This window comes from Marmota monax, unplaced genomic scaffold, assembly GCF_021218885.2.
Source record: "Marmota monax isolate L192 unplaced genomic scaffold, Marmota_monax_Labrador192_F-V1.1 WCK01_AAM20220418_F8-fsc00188, whole genome shotgun sequence".
Taxonomy (NCBI): domain Eukaryota; kingdom Metazoa; phylum Chordata; class Mammalia; order Rodentia; family Sciuridae; genus Marmota; species Marmota monax.
Genome location: NW_026692655.1, coordinates 3,629,994 through 3,637,746, shown reverse-complemented (window position 1 = coordinate 3,637,746; position 7,753 = coordinate 3,629,994). Strand labels below are relative to the sequence as shown.

Genomic DNA, 7,753 nt, shown 5'->3' with positions numbered 1-7,753 from the left:
CAACAAAAACACAGTTTATTTAAAAATGAGCAAAGAGCTTCAATGGACATTTCTCCAAAGAAGATATACTAAGAACCAATAACCATATGAACAGATTTTCAACATTATTAGTCATAAAAGAAATGCAAATAAAAGCCACAATGAGATACCACATCATACCCATTATAGGATGTCCATTATTTAAAAAAAAACAAAAAACAGAAAATAACAAGTGTTGCTGAAGGTATGGAGAAATTAGAATTCTTATACATGCTAATGGAAACAAAATGGTGCAGTCTCTGTCACATACATTATGGTTGTTCCTCAATAATTTTAATATAAAATTATCAAATGACCCAACAATTCTGCTCCTAGGTCTATACCCATGTGAAAACACATGCCCACACAAAACCTGTACACAAATGTCCACAGCAGCACTATTCACAAAAGATGTAAACTACCCACATGTCCATAGCTTGATGAATGGATAAACAAAGTGTGGAATAGCTATATACAATTGAATATTATTCAACAATCAAAAGGAATAAAATGCTAACACATGTTATGACTCAGAACCTTGTAAAGATTTTGTCAAGTGAGAGAAACCAGACACAAAAGGCCACATGTTATCTGATTCAATTTATGTACCATCTTCTGAATAGCAAATCTCTAGAGTCAGTAGATGAGGGTTTGTGGAAACAGAGGAATAGGGAGAGATTTCATAAGGGTGTATGAGGATAATAAAAATGTTCTAGAGCTAGACAGTGGTAATGGTTTTTCCACATTGTAAATGTGTTAAATGACACTGAATTGTAAACTTAAAGTTACTAAAATGGTGAATTTATGTCACCTGTACTTTACTAAAATAATGATAATAAAAGGGCACAGTAATTAGTAGGTATTCAACATATAGAAGTAATAATAATAAAGGTGATAACTATTTTGTTTCTTATTTGAAAATTCTCTTTCAGTTAAAAAAAAAAAAAGAAAATGTCGTGGCATCATGCAGGCAGAACTCTCAAAAGGAACATTATCTAGACATGCACTTATCTATAATAGTAGCCTTTTTTCATTTTTGGTTTTTATATTTGCAATTTTAAATAAAAAATTCAGTTTTTTACCTGTATTAGTAACAGTTCAAATTTCAATATCCAGTGGCTACCATTTTGAGTAAAGCAGATAGAAAAGGCACTTCCCTCACTGTGGAAAGTTGTACTAAAAATTCCTGGTCTATACCCAGAGATTTTCTCTAACAGTAAATCCCTCCGAAAGCAAATGTCTCAAGTCAGGCAGAATTTCCCAGTGCTGGCAAACAGGCAGCAGCAGTCTCCCGTTCCCTTCTCACCACATCAATTGGCTTCTGTGTTAGTCAAATTTTCCTGTGTGACCAAAATACTGACAAACCAACTTAGAGGAGGAAAAGTATGTTTGGGGCTCACAGTTTCATAGGTTCAGTCCACGGGCAGCCAACTCCATCACTTCAAGCCCAAGATGAGATGGAACAACATGGCAGAAGGGCAGCAGTGAAAAAAAAAGTTGCTCACCTCATGGTGGACAGGAAGCAAAATGAGAAAGGCAAAAGCCAAGCAGGGAAGATGAAACCTTCCAGGGTATACCCCCAGTGACCGCCTGCTCTAGTCAGGCCCTACCTGCCTACAGTCCCCACCCAGTTAGTCCATTCCAATGAGGAATGACTGGTTAGGTTACAGCTCTCACAATCTAATCATTTCACCTCTAACTATTCCTGCCTTAATACAAGAGCTTTTGGGAGACACATTTTATTCAAAACATAAGAGCTTCACAGTCCCTAATGATTTACCTAATGTACTAAGCACAGCGTGACCCCTTTCCTTTCCCAAACCAAATACAATGAAAAAGAATCAAATGAGATGAACAGCATCTCTCTGTTCTGATGGTAAAGCTTCGGGGACCCAGATACTAATGGAGGGAAGCCAAGAATCAGGGGGGGGTTCAGCTTCCCAGGTGACTTAAGATCACTGTTTTAGTTCATTTGATGTGGCTTTAACAGAATACCACAGACTACACAGTTCACAAAGAAATGAATTTCTGACAGTTCTAGAGACTAGGAAGTATGGGGACCACATGCAGAGATGGCCTTCTTGCCATGTCAGAGCATGGCTGAAGGAATCACATGGCAATAAAACACACAAGAAAGAGGAAGGGAGGGCTGAATTCACCTTTATAATAAAGTTACTCTCTAAATAATGAACTCACTACCATGATAACAGCATTAACTCAGAGATCGAGGGCTGCTCTCTGCGTGATCTAGTCCCCCCTCTCAACATGGTTGCACTAAGAATTAAGTTCTCAACACATGAACTTTGGAGGACATGTTCAAACCACAGCATCTGCCATCCTTTTCTCTCCACACTCTCATATATTCTTTGTTCTCAGGGGATCATTTACCATCTTGGAGCAACTTTTAGTTTCAGAGACCACAGGCTGTAAATCCTGCTGCCTTCAGCATCTTCTAGCTTTGATCTAACATTACTGAGTATCCATTTCTCCCTTGTGAAGTGACAGTGAATGATGAAATTTCTACTACCTAACTCCTCTTGAAAGTTACCTAAATAAAATAGACAAATGGCAGCTGCTGTGTCTCTTACAACACTTTGTGTACATATTCAGAGAAAAAAAATGAAATTGAATTGACTTCTCACAGAATCCATTTTCACAAGCCTTTCTCTCAAATTTTTATTACTTAAAAACATATTTTTGCTGGGTGCAGTGGCACATACCGGTGATCTGTGATGTTGGGGAGCTTGGGAGGCTGAGGCAGGAGGATCCCAAGTTCAAAACCAGCCTCAACAACTTAGTGAGACCCTGTCTCAAAATAAAAATTTTAAAAAGGGATGGGGATGTGGATCAGTGGTAAAGTGCCTCTGGGGTCAATTTCTGGAACAAAAAAATTAAAAAAAGGATAAAACACATATTTTTCACTGTTTATACATAATCAAATATGACAAAATGATGGGACTTGTTCTTCCAGGGAGTTGAGAGTTCTGTGAGAAATAGTTGGCTACTAGGCCACTAGAGGGCCCCCATTCACTAGGGCCTATCTGTAAAATGAATTCAGGAGGAGTCACTGAGCTCCAGAGGCAGAGGCAAAGCCAAGCAAAGTGTCACATGCCTGTAATCCCAGCAACTGGAGAGGCTGAGGCAGGAGGATTGCAAATTTGAGGCCAGCCTCAGAAACTTAGCAAGGCCCTAAATAACTGCATGAGACCCTGTCTCAAAATAATAAAAGGAATGAGATGTAGCTCAGTGGTAAAGTGAGACTAGGAAATATGGGGACCACATGTAGAGATGGGTTCAATCCCCAGCACCAAAAAAAAAAAAAAAAAAAAAAAGAATCATGGAGGAGACCAAGTTTGTGCATGAAATCCCAAGCAGCACAAGGTGGGTAAGGACCTTCTGAAGACAGATCAGTCATATGCAGGCATGAGCTGGGTTGTATTTGGCCATGATTTGAGTATTCACATAGGCCTGCTACCAAGCAAGGTCTTGCTGCCCAATGCACAAAAAAGTCAACACTGTTAACACTGGGTTCTTGAAAGAAGAGCATCATTGAAGGATAACAGTAACAACATCCAAATCCTTATTCCTGATCAACCAATAGCCCCAGTAAGGGGAACTAGGGAGCTGATTGGTCATTACCAGGAGTCTTGGTGGAGTAGCATGCAACCAGCAGGTGGGTCCAGGTAGAATTGATGGATAATTCTGGTCCATCCTACAACTGTTGATGGCACCCCTTACCTCTTAAGTCCACAGGCCCTGTTCTTTTTTCTCAGGTTCAACTAATCAGGAACTTTGCCAGCCCTCAAGGTCATTTTAGTTCAGGTCCTAGGGTTCTGGCCTGTATCCTATAAATTTTGAGGATTTTTTTAGAAACAAGGAAATTACTATTTTGTGACTCAGTTTGAGGCCTAGTATGTCCCCAAAAAAGATACAAGGTGTTCCCAGAGAGGGTGTCCTCACCTCAGGATGAGTGGGGTCCTTGACAAACATCACAGAAAGGAATTTAAGGACACGTCAGCTAGAGGAAAAGACAAATATTTATTTAGGAAGGAAGAGACACATTCAAGGGAGGATGTGGGCTGTCTTGAGGGTAAGCAGTAGCTCCTTAGTCTGGGGTGTTCATATTTATAAAGGGACAGTAATTAGGAGGTGGGCTAGAGGTGAAGTCAGGGTGAAGTTAGATAATCTCGTGCCAGCTTTTCTGGCACTTGCACGTTGTCTTCACATCCTAGTACTCTTTGTGGACAAGGACAAATGCTTATTTGCTTACAGGTTGATTGTTTTGCCTTCTAGTGATTCATGGGCACTTCTCTTTTGAGATTCAGTGTATTTTTTTCTCTGTATTTCCAGATTCCCACCTCAAGTGACCCTTTTTCTCTTGAGTCTATGTCTGACAGGGATCAGGGCTCTAGGTACCCAAATGTTCCCAAGCCTAAACTAAGCTATATTCTGAAGTACAGCCCAGTGCTCTAGACACACCAGGGACTTGAGGCACAGTCCCATTGGAGTTCCTATCCATTCACCAGGGGTATGCAGAATGGAACCTCATGCACAAACCATCAAACATTTCCAGTTCTCCATCTGCCACAAGACATTAGGGACAACTCTGTACAGCACACCAGACCAGGAGTCTGAATGGAACACCATGGTGCATATCCCCATGATGACCACAAAGTGAACCACATCTCTAACCCCACCTACCTCCAGAATCCAGCTAAGATTGTTGGATTGTTCCCAGGTGACAAAGCCAAGTCAGGAAGACCCACTGGGAGTGAGTGACAATCTGGGGCTCTGTCTGTCAGGGGAACAGAGTTGGCAAATGCATTTCTGGTGGAACAGCATTTCTTGAGCAAGAAACTATAGCAGAATGTACAGAAGGCCCACTGCCAAAGAGGTCTGTTTCCTTCATTAGGTCCCACCTCCCAACACTCCTGCATTAGGGATTAAGTTTCCAACACAGGCTTTTGGGGAAACACATTTAAACAATAGAAGGCAGGAAGGGTGCTCACCTTCCTAGGTAACGGGGTCTGCAGTCCTTTTCTCCCTGCTCCCTTCTTCATTCTTAGTGCTTGGAGGCTCGTTGACTATCATGGGACACCTTTTAGACTCAGGGATGACAGCTGACCTTTGAATCCTGCCTTCACCTTTTTTTTTTTTTAACATTGCTGGGCCTCCCTTTTCAGTTGACAACATTTTAGTGGAAGCTTCTACTTTCAGTCTCTTTGATCATAACACAAATACATGGCAGAGTCTCTGTCTCTCTTACATAACTGCACATTTCCAAGAAGATATTTTTCAGTAGCAATGAATTTCTCTGTGCAGATCCTATTTTCATAAGATTCCCTCTTGCACAATTTGTATTGTCAGTTCCGTAGACACACCTATCACCTTATTTTTCACTTTTCTAACAAGGTCTAAGAAAAGTCAAAATAATGAGGATTTCAGTCCTTTGCCCAATATTGTTTTCACAGAGAGATGATGAGCTCTGTGAGAATCTAATTTCCTGACTGTCCCATTAGGGCCCCCATTTACCAGCACCTACTAAGGAAAAAAATCTTTGAGGGGGTTGGGACCCTCAGAGTTCATGTTTGAAATTCAAGCCCATGGATAAGGCTCTGCCAGGCTCTGGGGCAGGGGGTCACTTGGAGATAAAGATTCTCAGAACCCTGATCCTGATTCCATTGAAAAGACAAGGCTTTATCACAGTTCTATGCACAGATGACCCCTTCCCTAAAACCTACATAATAAAGATAACATTCAGAATTGAACTGAGATAGGAATTTGAAATTACAGAAAGAAAAGATATACTGAGTCTCAAAAGAAAAGTGCTCATGAACCATCGGAATGCAGAAAATTTTACCCATGAACTGTTGGAATGCAGAACAGGCAATTCAATAAGCAACCTTGGCTGTGTCCTTGCTGGCAAAAAGTCACATGATGTAAGCACTAGGAAAACTGGCCCCAAAGTTCATCACTTTGCCCTGAATCCACTTCTAGTAGAGCCCCATGGGCTACTATCCGTTCTACAAATATTAACATCCAGACCAAGAGTACTTCTCACTCTGAAGACATCCCACATCCTCCCTTAATGTGTCTCTGCCTTTCTAAATAAATCTGTCTCTGCCTCTAACTGATGTGTCCTTAAATTCCTTTCTGTGATGCTTGTCAAGGACCCCACTTGTCCGGAGTTGAGGTCCCACTCTCTTGGAACACCTCCATCCTTCTTCAGTAACAGAACACTGGAAGTAGGAGAGTCCAGTTCCCATTTCTGATGCTACTACTGCCTCCAAAAGCTCTCCAGATGGCTCCCTGACTGGTTCCAACACCTACATCAGGCCAAACTAGGAGGAAATGTAGACTTCCCCCCATTCTGTGCCAGATGTGTCTTGGAGAAAACCCATATATACCAATGACCAAGTAATTCACAATGTTTTATTGGTATGTTCCAGGGTCCAGATGTGTTTTAAGAAAACTGAAGTTCTCTAAACCTGAAGTGAACTGAAGGATGCCTAGTAGACCTGCCTCTCAGATCTACAGTATGTCCTATCCATCCAGGTACATGATGACAGATTTGAGGGATGACACACCAAAGTCAGATGTCAAGCACTAAGTGCAAAAGAGATTTCTAACTGATGGAACACAGTCAGTTAGCATGCTGGGGAAAGCCACATCCATCAGTGACATGCTGCCCCAACCATGCTTACTACAAAAGGAATTGGCCCCACATTTGCTCCTTCTGGGTGAAAGAAGAGTGTAAAGGAGGAGAGAAGAGGAGCATTCCATATAGACATGAGCAGCTACAGATCCAGATAGCCACCTCTGGGCTAGTCATACTATTAAAGACCAATATGAAATCAGTGACTCTGGAGCATATTAACTTCTCAAGTGGGCTGCAACCAGACTTTACCTGGACCCTTCAGTGGACAAGATCATCACCATACTGTATATTGGTGCTGGGTAATACCATCATTGGGACAGATCTAAGAAGTCATTTGGAGAGATCTGGATGATCCCTATTGTACACAGATAGCAGTCACTTTCATCCAGTTTGGCCCAGGCCCAGCTGCAGGAAAAAAAAAATTCTTTAATAAGTTGATTGTCAATGGCCAACAAAATGGGAAAGAGGAAAAAAAAATAGAAGGATGGAATCATAGTCTCGGGGATCAAGCTAGAGCCTGTTCTAGGACTGACAAAGTGTATTCCTTCTCCTCCTGTAGCAGCGGCAGCAGTGGCCTCTGGAAACTACTACCTCTTCTCATGTAGTCCCCCGCTGTAGTGACCATTACCTCACTGCCACTCCCAGTGTGTGGGTCACCATGTTCCACCCAGTGAGAGCACCCTCTCCTTCCATGAGGGCTCCAGAACCAATCCACTATCTTTCTCAGGACCCACTGAGGATGGAAGCTCAAAAGACACAGCAGCACAGTATCACCACCCTGGGGTTCTGTGGAAGAAAGGGTCCCTGAGAAACCAATAGCTGAGGCAAGCATGGTGGTACATGTCTGGAATCCCGTGGTTCAAGGCCAACCTCAGCAATTTGGCAAGGCCCTAAGTAACTAAATGAATCTCTGTCTCAAACTAAAAAATATAAAGGGATGGGGATGTGGCTCAATGGCAAAGTGCCCCTGGGTTCAATCTCTAGTAACAACAACAAACAAACAAACAAACAAACAAACAAACAAAAAAAATTCCAGCAGCTGAATCTTGGAAGAAACGTGTTTCTTTCTTGCTTTCT

At 41.8% G+C, this 7,753-nt stretch overlaps 1 pseudogene; it reads left to right on the top strand.

The window, feature by feature from the left end:
- Positions 1-3,355: 3,355 nt before the first annotated feature.
- Positions 3,356-7,484, top strand: LOC124093880 (pre-mRNA-splicing factor RBM22-like; annotated as a pseudogene).
- Positions 7,485-7,753: the final 269 nt, after the last annotated feature.